The sequence below is a fragment of the Lepisosteus platostomus genome, chromosome 5, assembly GCF_059453375.1.
Source record: "Lepisosteus platostomus isolate fLepPlt1 chromosome 5, fLepPlt1.hap1, whole genome shotgun sequence".
NCBI classification, from domain to species: domain Eukaryota; kingdom Metazoa; phylum Chordata; class Actinopteri; order Semionotiformes; family Lepisosteidae; genus Lepisosteus; species Lepisosteus platostomus.
Window position 1 is genome coordinate 25,346,368 of NC_142615.1, and position 16,580 is coordinate 25,362,947.

Genomic DNA, 16,580 nt, shown 5'->3' on the forward strand with positions numbered 1-16,580 from the left:
GGAGATGTGAATTAATTTTTCGAGCCTTGATACAATTCACAACAGAGTCTAACAGATATTAAATCGTCAGGCATTTTCTTGACGGCAAAGGTCTCGCGGTGGATGTTGTAATGCGTACATTAATTTCTGGAGCAACCTCTCTAATTCGTGCAACTGCACCGTTATGTCGGCTTGTCATTTCTCTAGCACTGTCTGTACAAACTCAGACGCATTTTATCAAGTCGAGGCCATTCTCTTCGAAAAATTCATTCAGAAGCTGAAATATGTGCTCTCCTGTAGTTCCTGTTGGTAGCGGTTTACAGAACAGAAAGTCTTCATGGGACATACCCTCAAACTCGTATCTAACGTAAACGAGCAAATTGGCCAAATCGACTACAGACTCATCTAATTGCAGTGAAAAACATCTGCTCATCTTAACGCGCTCTATCAGTGTACTTTTGATATAATCCTTCATTTCAATAATTCTATGAAAGACTGTGTCTTTCAGGGGGAGGGGGGCAGCAGGTCGAGCTGTTTAGCAGCTTTTTCTCCACACATAATACGTGTCAGCTCTTTTGCCAACGGTAAATAAGGTTCTTCAAAAATAGTGTAGCTTACCTGCTTTAGCAATCCGCAAGCTTGCATTTTTCCGCGTTTCTGTTTTTATTTCCGTATTTAAAGTTTTTATTTCATGCGCATGGGAGCGAAACACAGAGACGCTTGGTGTATTTTTCTCAAATTCAAACAGTTCTTAAATATTTTTCTGTTATCACACTTTCGTGTGCTCACAAGATTGCCTGCGTTCGTAGCACGTATTTCTATGCATTCCTGTGTTTACAATGTTGGCATTGTTCCAAAATCACGCACATTCTCCTTTCTCCCTATTTGCTGGAGATACAATAGCTTTTTTTAAATACAATTGGTCACTTGCATCCGTAGCACGCATTCCTATAGAGTGGTATAGAATTACAGAGTATCTCTTGTGTCCACTGAAGTATTAGCATGCACTGTATTGTAGTACGTAGGCTGCGTATTCGACACGTATTAAAATACAAAATATGAAAACCCGTCCCGATTTTTCAGTGCACACTACACAGTTCCAGGGTCATTTGGCGTACCACCTGGTGGCACTCCACGTACCACTGCCGGTACGCGTACCACAGTTTGAGAACCACTGATCTACAGTATCTATAAATCTCTTACACGTCATTTACAATGGCTTTTCAACTAATAGCCCGTGCAGGGATCAAACCCTAGCTATTGGTACAGTACGAGTTGCGTAAGGCTCTGTAACGCGCAGATGAGAAACTAACCTCTACTTCTTCATTATATACACAGTGAGCTATATATGCGAGCTTACTGCCTCCTACGGGCTCTGTATTTGATTGCGGTACAAGACCGGCCGTGGAGATAAAGTGAGACGGGTGTGTACATTAAAAGGCTCATAGTGTCCCTGGGAGGGCTCAAACCACCACCCTTTTGGTTAACAACCGAACCACAAAGACTCATGTACAGCTTAACACTTCTCGGTCTCAGTGAAAGTGATACACTCCGTAAAATTTCCAGAGATTCATTTATTTTTAAAGGAAAATCACCAACAGCGGCCGAGATCTACTGGAGTTTTTTCATTCTATACTGCGATTTCTGAAGGGTACTCTGTGAAAATACGAGTTTTGACGAGAAGGGATGGACATATAAGGTCAAAAGGCTTGGGGAATTGAACTTTAAGGTGAAGACTGCGGGTTCAGTAGCAGCAGAACCTGATCAGTATCAGTTGACTCCGATATACTTTGAAAATGAACTTGGGGATTTAGAGTCAGACGTGCTACCATTGCACCATGGGGTACTTAAGTTAAAAAAATAGGGAAAAAAAATCAGTGTTCCTGGATCTGTAATTGAGAACAACACCTGCACAAGAGCTGCGCAGGAAGAATAAAATGTGGTCTGGGATGAAGAGACTCTCTTCGGAAGAGCGGCGCTCTTCACAGGAGATTTTTTTTTGTGAAGTTGATTTGTCTCCTTTGGGAATTTCAAAGGTGCTGATAGCCGTGGCGCAAAGGTAGCATATCTGACTCCAGATCAGAAGGCTGCATGTTCAAATCACATTGAGGTCTGCTTTTCGTTTTTCAGGTTCTGCTCGTCCTAAACACGGAATTCACACCATGTAGTTGAGTTCTATCTGTACACCACATAGATAATCTAAACAAAATAGAGCCCTACTGGACATACAGTTAGGATCTCACACAGCGAATACCCTTGAACACAAGAGAGAAGGCACAGTTCACATCTGCGAAACATCACATCCGTCTTAAGAGAGAGCTACATCAGAGAATGGAATCCCGGAAGTTTCAAATAACTTCTTTTAATACAGGTTCAAGCAAACCTGAAAGTTAGGGAGTTTCCGGACACTTTTGTTTTATTAAAAAGTGTCTGAAGCCTGAAAATGTAATTTGAAAAAAAAACCGCTATTGGACATTAGCAGGTACTTTTTGTAACGATTTGCTATTTCATGCTGGAAAACAAAGGAAACAGACCCAATGTTTGCTTTTAGGTGCGGTTCATTACATAATAGACATCTATTACTGAGGAGCTTGAATAAAATTTACACGAGCCAGGTAGAAGTCGAACCTACAATCTTATGATTCAAAATCAGATGCGTTATTTATTAAACTGCTGGTATTTCACATAACCGGGATTCCCCCATAGTGTGCTCAGCGTCGCTACTAGTAATATACCGCCCCGTCTAAAATTTCAAAGTGAGAAACATGTGTTTTCCGATTTTTTATGATTTTTAAAATATTATTTCTTTAAATCAGACAAAGGGTTTATGTTTCGCACTGGAATTCCGATTGATTGAGAATTCAAAGAAAGACTGTTTTCTTCCACAACACCGTATAATTAACACATCCACCAGACTCTCCAACTTCTCCAGACCTTGGTGGGTGAGCATTTACTCCGATAAATTAGGTCACGTATCATGTTAAATCACCTCTTCTCAACACAACATTTCCTGGTGCACGTTTTCTCTATGAAAAAAAAGACATTTTTCCCTTGCACGATTTCTCGTTTTTTTATCAAAGCGTACAGAAATAAAAAAGAAGAAGAAATAGTGTTGCAAAAGAACTCTGTCGCCCTTGGGAGATGTCAAACGCATTGGACATGAAAAATGCCGGATAAAAGCCAGTTCTCTTCGTTTCTCAGTGTCGGGGCTGCTACTGTATGTAAAAGAGGCAATTTGCTCTGAGAGCAGGTTCAGCGCTTTCTGAACACAGATGTCTCAGAGCGGTGTGTCCAAGCGGCTGTAAAAGGTGAAGGTTGTCCTGTCACCGTAGCCTAGTTGGTTAAAGTGCATCTTTATTAAAGAAAAGAACTGCGGTTTGAATCCCAGCCGTGTATTTCTTCCTATCTTGTAGTACAGAACGTATCATTTCGGGCAATCACAAAGGGCTTGATTTCGTTAAAAGCATGTGTTCATTTCCTTTCTGGAAAACTTGTTTTTGATGAAATTCACACAGCTTGTGAAACATGAAATTCAGTTCTTGGTTATCAGTGCAGAAGAAATATTACCGGCTGGCAAAATAAACGGTAAGAGATTTTTTTTTTTTGATTCGAGAAGAGACTCCACCAGTCAGTCTCTGTGGCGCAATCAGTTAGCGTGTTTAGCTATTAACCGAAAGGTTGGTGGTTCAAGTCCACCCAGGGATGGGTTTCTTCTGTGATGTAAACATTGTTTTCACATAGGTCGATTGGATTTCTCAGCTAAACCATAGCCATTTTAATATTTGTAGGAAATGTGACTGTTCAACACTTGTCAAAAATGTCCAATAATGCCCAACATCGCAACTCCCCAGAAAACCATATTCACCGAAGAAAAATGATCGTTGAATCGTCATTTATACTCCCGTCACATCCTCTGCTGAAATATTTTAAAAATACAATGCAGATTTGTTTGAGAACTTGACAAGCATTGTTTTGTTAGCACTGTGCAGTTGGATTTTGATATTTGGACATATTTACCTTAATTTTAAACTGTAAATACTGTACAATCTATTTTAATTGTGTTGTAATATTAAAATATGTTAGCTGAGGATGCAAAGGGGTGAAAGGGAAAGGTCAGAGGGTATAGTAACAACAAGGTTAGGATTGGTGGAGGTGGTAGGGGTGTTGATGGTTTTTCTCTGTAGAGGATGATTGAGTTTTTTATCCTTCTCTGAAGTGAGAAACTGGAAGAGTGCAGTTGAGAGATCTGATGAGGTTAGTTATAAAAGGAAGTTGATGTGGAGCTGTTAGCCGTAAGAATTCCTTAATGTCTTTGATGTTGTCATCAAAAATAAACTGCAGTAAGCAAAGATAAAAAGAAAATTATCTGTGCATACTGCCCTGTCTTTCTAACACCTGAAGAAGGCTCCATGGCCAACACGTCGTGTTTCCTTTCTTCTCTTTTCAGCATGGAATAACCCTTTACTTGTTCCTTTGCAGCCTACGCATGCTGACGCAGCTACTCACCTGATATTTAACATTCCTATAATCACAACTATGAATGTCCACTGTGGGTATTTTTTCCATGATTATTTATTCTATCATTGAAGCATATTTTATGTCATACCGAAGTGTCATAATCACCGAATTTTTTTTTCATTTAGAAAGTCAGAAAATGATAAATCACTATGAATTGCATTAAGCCTGTTCTGATCTAGAGTTTCTATATACTTTAACATGCCATGTTCACAATGTCACAACTCAGAAATGCAACAGTGAAGTGTTGTAATTACCAATGTACATAGTGTTGGAACATTGAGATGTTTTGGTAATGAGGAAGGAGGGACATGCCATGTTCACAGGGTCATATTTGAAAAATTTCCTAAAGTTCAGGATTTTGATAGTCTGTTCCATTGTCTCTCACACCTCAGTGTCAGAATTTTTAGATGTTTTTATAACCAGGGGGTAGGTTTATAGCAAGAAGCAGGAAGTGCCATCACCCGTTGCTCATCCTCGGTTAACCATATATTCTCATATGCCATGTTCTAAATGTCCCATTTATATTAAAAAGTTCTTGTAAAATGCAAGATTTTAAGACTTTTTATGATCAGAAGGCAAGGTCGTGGTAAATATGCAGAAAGTGCCTGTGAACTTATGTTTTGCCTTTGTCTTATTTACTTATTGTGTTTGTGTTATTGTGAGTTTTGAAAATTGGTTTACAATTTTCTGAAATGTGTTTCACACAAAAATGTTATTTGGATAGTCACTACTTACATATTCCCATTTACTGAGGATAAATACGGTAATCCATCCTGATTAGTACTTTTAAAAATTACTGTAAAGAGCCATCTACAGGCGAAAGGCGGCATAACAACACAGCAGCAGCATTAAAGGCAGAAGAAGAAGCTGGCGAATAAGAAGCCAGCTTCAGCCTCGTTAATGCAATACCATTGGGTGAGGTGGAAAAATATTTCTTGCTCTGAATCCTAACATTTTTATAGGAGGTGTTCTAGTACTTCTTGCCTCAGATAAAATTGCCAATACACTTAATTTCTACTCCATCAATATCAGCAGCGTTATCGGTACTGAGTCCTAAATGTACGTCCTGTCATCATATAAAATGTCAAAAGATTCGACTGCATTCAACTGATCAAATTTCTCTTCGATGACAGTTATAATTTTATCCAAAATACATCCGAAACAAATTTGCACTGTTTTTTTTTTTTAATCCAGAAGAGCATCATCATGACTCAAAACATACCTGTTTTTTCTTCTTTCCAGGAGGAAGGATTGTTCAGATTCAAACATTGGTCCAAAATCAATGTACTCTCCTATCGCTGTTGCTTCTTTAAATCATTCATTTGAACGTCGATATTGAGGGATGATATCGTACAAATTGTGGTTTTCTTTTAAAGCAAATTATATTAAAATATGAGCCTCTGTTATAGTTGTCTTGGAAGTTTCGGAAGGTATAATAGACCCCCTTGTGCCCTCAGCTAAAATATGATAAAATACAACAAAATGTATTTACATAGAACAGCATTTATGGTTACATGTATATTACAATTAAGATAAATATACAAAAGTATTAAAATACAAATGTACAGTCCTAGCATAATCATGCTGTCCAACTGTCTTTTTTGCTTGTCAAGTTCTCCAACAAATCTGTGTCGTAATTTTAAATATTCTAACTAAGGATGCATCGAGAGCATAAATGAATTCTTCTGCTAGCCGTTCGAAGGTCAAAGTCCTTGGCTGAATATGATGTCCTTGAATGTTGGTCATTATTGGCCATTCCCAGTGATATTGACTTACATACTTAATTGTTTAACAAAAACATTCACATTTCTTGCAAATATCAAGTGGGTTAAGGTTTTGCTAAGAAATCCGAATAAGTAGAGATGAGGTTTACATTGCAATAATGAGAAGTGCATTTCTGGGTGGGCTCAAACCACTTACCTTTTAATTAACAGAGACTCACGTGTGTCCTTTTCTCCATTTGCAAGCTTAAAAAAAAGAAAATAATGCTTTTTTCTTACCAGCCTGCGATATACAAGGCAAGATTTGTATTTCATCTTTAACAAGCTGTATGAATTTCATGAAAAGCAAGTTGTTCCAGAAAGAAAATGAAAACTTGCGTTAAACAAAATCAAGCTGTACGTAATCATCCATAGTGATACATTTTGTAAGACAAGACAGGAAGAAAAGCACTGCTGGGATTTAAGCATCTCCTGTTTAAGAGGAAAGCATGTTAACCAAATCAGCCAAAGTGCCATCAGTGTATCAACACCATGTCTGAGTCAGTGATTGCAGCTGACTGTCACTGGAGGACAGTTCATCGTGAACAAGTCAGCCTGCATAATGAGGGGGAAGAGACTGACTTCTGTGATGCAGTATCGACAGATACTAACCTTCTGTCCAACTGTTCTCTGCTGCATTCTGGAGTAGCAGGTAAATATTGGTTTCCATGCGTGTGTAGGGGTTTTGTGTATTTACTGGGACAATTATTTATTGTAGCAGTAAGTCACAAAATGATTCTTTGATGGCTATTAGAAAACCGGCTTTGCGGGTTAACTCATTAACGCTTACACACAGATACTAATACACTTATTAATACATAAAATGTGCATATAAACATAACATATCTTAAGAGTGTGGGTTAGCAGAATACAAAAGGTATATATTAAATCATGAAGAGTTCCAAACCAAGAGGGACATACATTCAGTATACCATTCATTTAGACTGTTTCGTAAATGAACTGAGATTACAACTTCTACACTAGATACTCAAAAGCAAGTACATCACTCATAGGTATTAGATTGATATCAATTGTGGTTGAGGTAACAATTGAATTCTCGAGCTGTAATGCAGAATGTTGAATACTCATCCGATCTGTGTGGATTCAGATCTCCCGCAGACACAAAGAAGCAGTGGCAGGCTGTTGTTGTGTGCAATCGGCACTCTCTAGCTCGGTGCCAGGCAGTGGCCGGTGCGGCTGGTGAGAAGGAGAGGAGGGAGAGATTCCTGCTGCGATGCGCTGCTGATGCTCTTTGAAGACCAGCTAGTTAGTGTTGGCTGAAACTAGCAGAGCTTGTGCACATGGAAAGTGACTACGGGTCCAAGCCAATCACACTCTTTAGATGGGAAGAAGACTAGTTCGTTCCCGATGTAGCGCTAGTCCTGAATCCTGAGATTCAGCTGTCGACAGTTCCAACCGTAGTTCACTCGTTGATCAGGCGAGCTTTGAAGGTGGAGTACCCGTGGTTCACGGGGCTTGCTGCTGGGCTAACCTCGGGCGGATCCTTTGGTTATGCGTGGGCAACCTCCGTTCTCGACTCTTAAAACAAAGTTAAGTCCTGGCACTCGGACACACTGGCCGTCACGTGATTGTCCGAGCTGAGTCTGAGAACGTCCTGGAGGTGCACCTTCTGGGCATCGTGCTGCCTGTTTTATCTGGAGGAACTACGGTAGTTCAGTGGCTTAAAGTTCCGCGGGCATTCGAGACCCACGTGGGGTTACCCTGCCCTACCAGTTCCTGATTGGCTGATTGAGGTGGAGGATGAGTAACAGTGACCTCTGACCTTAGGGTTGTAAAACTTGGGATGAACCTCTCCCATGGAATCTCCCAGACAGTAAGGCGCCAGAGATGACCACTTATTAGGGTGGCTGGTGAATCTCAGCCTTGGGAGCTGTTCCTTATCAGGAAACTCTATCAGCTAGAAAAACACCTTAAATGTGAACCAGATGGAATGGCCTCTCTGTATCCAGCTGCACTGAGATGAGGGAGAGAGGGACTGGCAAGGGAGCAGCAAACTTAATTCCTGTATTTTAAATATGCCTTGCCGCTACAGAAGTGTCCTTAGAAGAAAAACATCTTCTATGATAGTGGTACAGTCCATCACACCCCTCCTATAGCCTTTCAAAGAGAAAAAAAACTGACAACAAAGTATGTCTATGTGTGGTAATCAACCAGGTCTTACAAACATTCTTAAACCCTTCCACCTCCTTTCATCGCAAATGATTTGTACATGTTAGAAGGTTAATTTTGGCTTCTGATATTATGGTGGATTAAGAGTCCTGAAATCTTTGTAGAAGTACAAAGATGAAAGAAAGGGCAGTGTAATCATGGCCAAGAGAAGGCAAATGTTGGACTATCTGCTTGGATTGAATGGAGCAAAACGTAGGCAACTCCTTGAGCAGAACCTGCTTCATCCTTCAGACTGGGGTTTCTGAAGATCTGTACATTTGAACTTTCAAAGTGACTAAAGTAAAGGAGTTTTCCCTTTTTACCACATAATTCCCACAGATCAACACTAACAGAGAGCCTAATTCCAGACAGGATTCAATCACTGTCTCTCAGGCATCCCAGCAGTGGATTTCATGACTTCAGAAAGCCATCTTCACCAGTGGAGAACTCAATGCTCTGAGGTTTACTGGCAGAGTCTCACACTGGGTAATGTTAGATGTTGATAAATAATGTCCTATGGAATTCTACTATTGATAAATTCTACTATGGAACTGCGATGTGTCTTGAAAAAAATCTTCTATGATAGTGGTACAGTCCAGCACAGCCTTTAAAAGAGAAAAAAAAACAAGGTAAGTCTGTGGTGTAATCAACTAGGTCTTGCAAACATACTTAACCTCTTCCAGCTACCAACATTACAAATGCTGTTTACACATTAGATGGTTATTTTTGGCTTCTGATATTATGGTGGATAAAGAGCCCTGGAATCTTTGTAGAAGGACAAAAGAAGGAAAGAAAGGGCAGTGTAACCATGGCCAAGAGAAGGGAAATGTTGGGGAGAGCTTTTTTCACTTTTTATCATTGTTTTTCCACCCCAACAAAGATCAACATATATGAGCAGGCGTCCTGTGCCAAATCCAATCTGCCTTCCTTCCAATCATACAGGAATGTGAGTGAATTAAATATTGACATATGAAAATACACAAAAATATGCAATCACACTGTAGTGTGCTTTCTGAAGGCACCAGTTCTGTAGGGTTTGGGCATTTACTGGGACAATTATTAATTGTAGCAGTAAATCACAAAATTGATTCTTTTGATGGCTTTAGAATCCAACCATGCGACATAACTCAAACAACGCACACACACAGGTACTAATACACGAGGATACATTTATTAATACATAGAATATGCATGTAAACCTAACAGATCTTATCGAGAGGGTTATCAGAATACAAAAGGTATATATTCAATCAGTTACAAAGTGTTACACATATCAAAAGGACATACGTTCAATATATCATTCATTTAGACCGTTTCGTAAATGAACTTGGTTATAACTTCTACATTAGATACTCAAAACAAGTACATAACTCTTAGGAATTAAATTGATATCAACTGGTTGGGATAACAATTGAATTCTCGAGCAGTAATGCAGTGAAGTTGAATACTCATCCAATCTCTGGGGATTCAGATATCCTGCGGACTCAAAGAAACAGTTGCAGGCTGTTGCTGTCCAATCCGCGCTCTCTGGCTCGGTGCCAGGCTGTGCTGTGCGGCTTGCGACGGTGCGCTGCTGATGCTCACTGACCGGCTAGTTAGTGTTGGCTTTAACTAGCAAAGTTTGCGCACAGGAGAAAAGATGACTGTGGGTCCCAGCAAGTCAGGAAGAAGACCAGTTCGTTCCTGATGAAGCGCTAGTTCTGAATAGTGATTCAGCTGTCCACAGTTCCAACCTGTTCACGAGGCCTGCTACTGGTGCTAACCTTGGGTGGATCCTCTGGTTACTCTCTGGCAACCTCCGCTCTAGACTCTTAGAACAAAGGAAAGTTCTGGCACTCGGACACACTGGCCGTTCCGTGGTTGTCTGGGCTGAGTCTCAGGATGGTCAGGAGGCGCTCTGTGAGAATGTCCTGCCCTTGGGAGCCTTCTGCTCCTGGGCCGTCCTGCCCTGGAATTCTCCTTTGAATTCCCTTTAGAAAAGTCCACAGAATTCTCCTGAATCTTACTACAGGCTCTCTGTGTTTCTTGTTTTTACCTGGAGGAACTTCAGCTCGTTGATTGGTGAAAGTTCCATGGGCATCAGAGTCCCACGTGGGTTACTTGGCCCTACCAGTCCCTGATTGGTTGATCAAGGTGAGATATGAGTCATTTACTCCTGACACCTAGGAATGCAGTCCAGATGTCCATCTGGCACTCCCTAGACAGATAGGCGCCAATGGATGACCATTGATCATGATAGCCAGGCTTAGCTAAGTGCATCCCCCTTTGGGAGCTGTCCCTTATCAAAGGAAACCTTAAATCAGCCTGCATGAATAGTTTCTCTGTGGCTGCACCACAGAGATGAACAGAGATGGGGCCTCATTTGGGAAGGCTCAGAACACTTAATTCTTTCTTATTAATAAGCCTCGCTGCTACAACACATATGCAGTTTGAGCAAACATAAGACAATAACCAAGTACCACAAACTACCAGGCATCTAGTATCATTAGCAGTTCAGGTGGGGAGCTGCATCACCATGTGTAGGCTGCAAAGGAACAAGTAATAGGTCTATTCCATGCTTAAAAGAAAAGAAAGAAAACACAACATTTCAGCCGTGGAGCCCTCACACCTGAAGAAGGCTCCACAGCTGAAACGTTGTGTTTTCTTTCTTCTCTTTTCATCTAGTGTCATTAGCCTTTTAACAGTTCCTGTCAAAATAAAATAGAAATGGATAACATTCTAGAGAGAGTTTGAAATACCAAGGTACAATTTAAAACATATCTCTTCCACTACAACCACAATATTTTGGAGAGATCGTTGAACCTCACTGTTCTGACATGTCCGTTAGCCTCCGTCCTGCTTCAGCAATGAATGTGGCGGGGCACATTCTGAGGGAGATGAGGTCAATCATGTGGCAGGAAAACCACGCTATGCTTTTTTTTGAGATCCTGAAAAGGACAGAAGGGCCATGTATATGTGTGCAGCTGGATATGTAATTACAGGTGGCGTAGCAGATTCTGCTGAAGCCCCACTGCGTGGTGTGGACGGTAGCTGTGTATATTGCAGCAGAATTGTGCATGTGAGATCAAGGGGCATGTCATGTGTTTCAGCACTTCACTCCCTTCAGTAGCACATGATTCCCTGAGTTCGTTGGATGACCTGTGGACCGATCTTTCACGATGAAGAATTCCTTAAGAAGAATAGATCTCGGCCCACCATCCCAATGCCTCCGTCTCAAAACAGCAACCTCCCACTGCCCTTAGTCTGCAAGGCAGTCCTTTCAAATGCGATGACAACGCCTAGACCTTCGTTGCCTTTTGTACGAGCTGAACTTTTGTGCTCATCAATTCAACGCTCTTTCCATCAACTCATCTTGTCTTTTGACGCTTCGTGTTTTGCGCTCCTTTGACTATCGGCATATCGGGTGACTGCAAACACTGAAGTTCCTGCTTACGGAGTGTGGAACATTGTTTTCAAGTGATCGCTGTTCTGTCATGTTGACGCCGAGTGAATCTTTCTTTGGCAACATGGGCAGGCTGACAGCAGTGCGAGCGAAAGAAATGGCAAATTTCTTGACTTATTTCTGAATGTGAATGTTCTTTAGAAAAGGGATGCGGCGTTGCTTCTCGCCCGTGTAAAGGTCACGCATTCCAGACGTGGTTATGAGCGAACAGTTGCCGCAAGTGTTTGAAAAGAGCAAGAGAGGAAGCAGCCCTGCCCCGTGTGAGGATCAAACTCAGGCCTTTCAGATGACGAGACTGACGCACTACCAATTACGCCAACAAACCCAGCTGCAGGACACCCACCGGAAAGTTTGCCTCACATGGATTTCAGTCGCCCGTTCCCTAATCTTTAGACGCCCTCTGCTGAATGTTGCATTTGCCTTTTGATCTCACCCATACATTTTTGGTCTGTTTCTGTTGTGAGTCCGTCTTTCAGATCTCACCTAACACAAGTCTCTCTGGCTGAAGTGGCCTCTCTGCTTCAGCATCGTGCCCTCACTCAGCCATTAAAAATGTCACTCGGACTTCTGACAAGCTGACATGAAATGTCAAGAGAAAGTGGCGGAGACGCTTAAGCCAGAGAGAAGATGAAAAGGGGGCGTGGCTGTGAAACGCTTGACAGCTGCACGATGCTCTCCCTGCAAGGCGTGACCACAGGCTAAAGAACACCTTTTGGCAAATCAACCTCTAAGCACACACCTGGAGGATGCGGGAATTGATCCTGCTACCTCCCACATGCAAAGCAAACACTGTACCATACAAACCAACCCCCCTCGCTGGGGCTTATGCCTCGGCGTCACCTAGTGCCGCTTGTTCCCCTCTTACCGGGCACAGTTCACTGCCCTTCGTCTACAAGGCAGTCGTGTAATTGCGGCTTTCTTGACTTATTGATGAAGGTCTGACTGGACGAGCGAATGACGCCTCTCCCCCATCCTCAAGCTCGCGACAGATTGAAATGGAAAGTGCTGCTGTGGCTCGTTGGTCTAGTGGTATGATTCTCGCTTCGGGTGCGAGAGGTCCCGGGTTCAACTCCTGGACGAGCCCTTGTGTGCTCTTTTCCTCCTCTTCCACAAGACTGGGAACTGATATCCACATCACTTCGCAGCGTCTGCTTATGGCAAACGATGGAATGTGACTAATGACTGAACGAGCCTGGTGAATTCTCATCACGTGGCACAATGAGAGCGTGCAGTCAGCTGTCCGAGGCGGCAACCTCATTGCTCGTTCAAAAGAACACGTACTGAAAACTCATCACCACTGTGTCGTAGATGAGCACCGCGATCGCTTGTTGTCATGCGTCCTTACTTGGGAAATGCAGAAGCAAGAACTGCCCTCTCTCAGCCACCGAAACGTGTGCGGCTCGCCTTGCGCTCTCTGCGCCTCGCATATTTGTGGAGCTGTCTGCTCTTCTTTCTGTTGAAGTAATCAAGTTACGGGGCGTCCTGCAGCCTATGATGTTCTCACTGAGAGCTTTCAAGATTTGAAGGAAAACTACGAGCTTGATTGCTCAAGTCGAACGAATGTGATTGTTAAGCAATCGATGATCAAAAGCACGTCTTCTAACAATTCCTGAGAGTATTATCAGCACTGTTTTCACTCGGATATACTTTTCACTTGCTAAGCTGACAAATTGGACGAGAAAATGCCGGAGACGCACTCAGTGCAGACTGAGGTTGGGAAGGAGGTGTGGCCCTTCAACGCTTGACAATTGAAGGACATTCTCTCCGCAACGGAGGAGCACCTGTCAGAAGTCACAGAGGCTAAATGAGAGCACCAGGCTCCTGGAGCTCTAAACTCAGACCTGGAGGATGCGGGCATCAATCCCGCTACCTCTGGCATGCTAAGCGAGCGCTCTACCATTTGAGCTCATCCTCCTCGCTTCATGCTTCTCGGCATCATGTCTTACCGCCTCTGCCCCTCTTACCGGGCACCGCCCACTGCCCTTGGTCTGCAAGGCAGTCCTTTCAAGTACGATGACGACGCTGGGATCTTCGTTGCCTATTGTACGAGCTGAACTTTTGTGCTCCTCAATTCAACGCTCTTTCCATCAACTCATCTTGTCTTTTGACGCTTCGTGTTTTGCGCTCCTTTGACTATCGGCATATCGGGTGACTGCAAACACTGAAGTTCTTGCTTACGGAGTGTGGAACATTGTTTTCAAGTGATCGCTGTTCTGTCATGTTGACGCCGAGTGAATCTTTCTTTGGTCAACATGGGCAGGCTGACAGCAGTGCGAGCGAAAGTAATGGCAAATTTCTTGACTTATTTCTGAATGTGAATGTTCTTTAGAAAAGGGATGCGGCGTTGCTTCTCGCCCATGTAAAGGTCACGCATTCCAGACGTGGTTATGAGCGAACAGTTGCCGCAAGTGTTTGAAAAGAGCAAGAGAGGAAGCAGCCCTGCCCCGTGTGAGGATCAAACTCAGGCCCTTCAGATGACGAGACTGACGCATTACCAATTACGCCAACAAACCCAGCTGCAGGACACACACGGGAAAGTTTGCCTCACATGGATTTCAGTCGCCTGTTCCCTTATCTTTAGACGCCCTCTGCTGAATGTTGCATTTGCCTTTTGATCTCACCCATACATTTTTGGTCTGTTTCTGTTGTGAGTCCGTCTTTCAGATCTCACCTAGCACAAGTCTCTCTGGCTGAAGTGGCCTCTCTGCTTCAGCATAGTGCCATCACTCAGCCATTAAAATTGTCACTCGGACAACTGACAAGCTGACATGAAATGTCAAGAGAGAGTGGCGGAGACGCTTAAGCCAGAGAGAAGATGAAAAGGGGGCGTGGCTGCGAAACGCTTGACAGCTGCACGATGCTCTCCCTGCAAGGCGTGACCACAGGCTAAAGGACACCTTTTGGCACATCAAGCTCTAAGCACACACCTGGAGGATGCGGGAATTGATCCTGCTACCTCCCACATGCAAAGCAAACGCTGTACCATACAAACCAACCCCCCTCGCTGGGGCTTATGCCTCGGCGTCACCTAGTGCCGCTTGTTCCCCTCTTACCGGGCACAGTTCACTGCCCTTCGTCTACAAGGCAGTCGTGTAATTGCGGCTTTCTTGACTTATTGATGAAGGTCTGACTGGACGAGCGAATGACGCCTCTCCCCCATCCTCAAGCTCGCGACAGATTGAAATGGAAAGTGCTGCTGTGGCTCGTTGGTCTAGTGGTATGATTCTCGCTTCGGGTGCGAGAGGTCCCGGGTTCAACTCCCGGACGAGCCCTTGTGTGCTCTTTTCCTCCTCTTCCACAAGACTGGGAACTGATATCCACATCACTTCGCAGCGTCTGCTTATGGCAAACAATGGAATGTGACTAATGACTGAACGAGCCTGGTGAATTCTCATCACGTGGCACAATGAGAGCGTGCAGTCAGCTGTCCGAGGCGGCATCCTCATTGCTCGTTCAAAAGAACACGTACTGAAAACTCATCACCACTATGTCGTAGATGAGCACCGTGATCGCTTGTTGTCATGCGTCCTTACTTGGGAAATGCAGAAGCTTAAACTGCCCTCTCTCAGCCACCGAAACGTGTGCGGCTCGCCTTGCGCTCTCTGCGCCTTGCATATTTGTGGAGCTGTCTGCTCTTCTTTCTGTTGAAGTAATCAAGTTACGGGGCGTCCTGCAGCCTATGATGTTCTCACTGAGAGCTTTCAAGATTTGAAGGAAAAGTACGAGCTTGATTGCTCAAGTCGAACGAATGTGATTGTTAAGCAATCGATGATCAAAAGCACGTCTTCTAACAATTCCTGAGAGTATTATCAGCACTGTTTTCACTCGGATATACTTTTCACTTGCTAAGCTGACAAATTGGACGAGAAAATGCCGGAGACGCACTCAGTGCAGACTGAGGTTGGGAAGGAGGTGTGGCCCTTCAACGCTTGACAATTGAAGGACATTCTCTCCGCAACGGAGGAGCACCTGTCAGAAGTCACAGAGGCTAAATGAGAGCACCAGGCTCCTGGAGCTCTAAACTCAGACCTGGAGGATGCGGGCATCAATCCCGCTACCTCTGGCATGCTAAGCGAGCGCTCTACCATTTGAGCTCATCCTCCTCGCTTCATGCTTCTCGGCATCATGTCTTACCGCCTCTGCCCCTCTTACCGAGCACCGCCCACTGCCCTTGGTCTGCAAGGCAGTCCTTTCAAGTGCGATGACGACGCTGGGACCTTCGGTGCCTATTGTACGAGCTGAACTTTTGTGCTCATCAATTCAACGCTCTTTCCATCAACTCATCTTGTCTTTTGACGCTTCGTGTTTTGCGCTCCTTTGACTATCGGCATATCGGGTGACTGCAAACACTGAAGTTCTTGCTTACGGAGTGTGGAACATTGTTTTCAAGTGATCGCTGTTCTGTCATGTTGACGCCGAGTGAATCTTTCTTTGGCAACATGGGCAGGCTGACAGCATTGCGAGCGAAAGTAATGGCAAATTTCTTGACTTATTTCTGAATGTAAATGTTCTTTAGAAAAGGGATGCGGCGTTGCTTCTCGCCCGTGTAAAGGTCACGCATTCCAGACGTGGTTATGAGCGAACAGTTGCCGCAAGTGTTTGAAAAGAGCAAGAGAGGAAGCAGCCCTGCCCCGTGTGAGGATCAAACTCAGGCCCTTCAGATGACGAGACTGACGCACTACCAATTACGCCAACAAACCCAGCTGCAGGAC

At 43.5% G+C, this 16,580-nt stretch overlaps 2 non-coding genes across 2 annotated transcripts; both read left to right on the forward strand.

Annotated features, from left to right (window-relative positions):
• The first annotated feature begins 12,880 nt into the window (after window positions 1-12,880).
• On the forward strand, window positions 12,881-12,952 carry trnap-cgg (transfer RNA proline (anticodon CGG)). The gene has a single exon. It is a non-coding gene; the product is annotated as a tRNA-Pro (tRNA).
• Window positions 12,953-15,068: 2,116 nt separating this feature from the next.
• trnap-cgg (transfer RNA proline (anticodon CGG)) lies at window positions 15,069-15,140 on the forward strand. Its single transcript has one exon. It is a non-coding gene; the product is annotated as a tRNA-Pro (tRNA).
• Window positions 15,141-16,580: the final 1,440 nt, after the last annotated feature.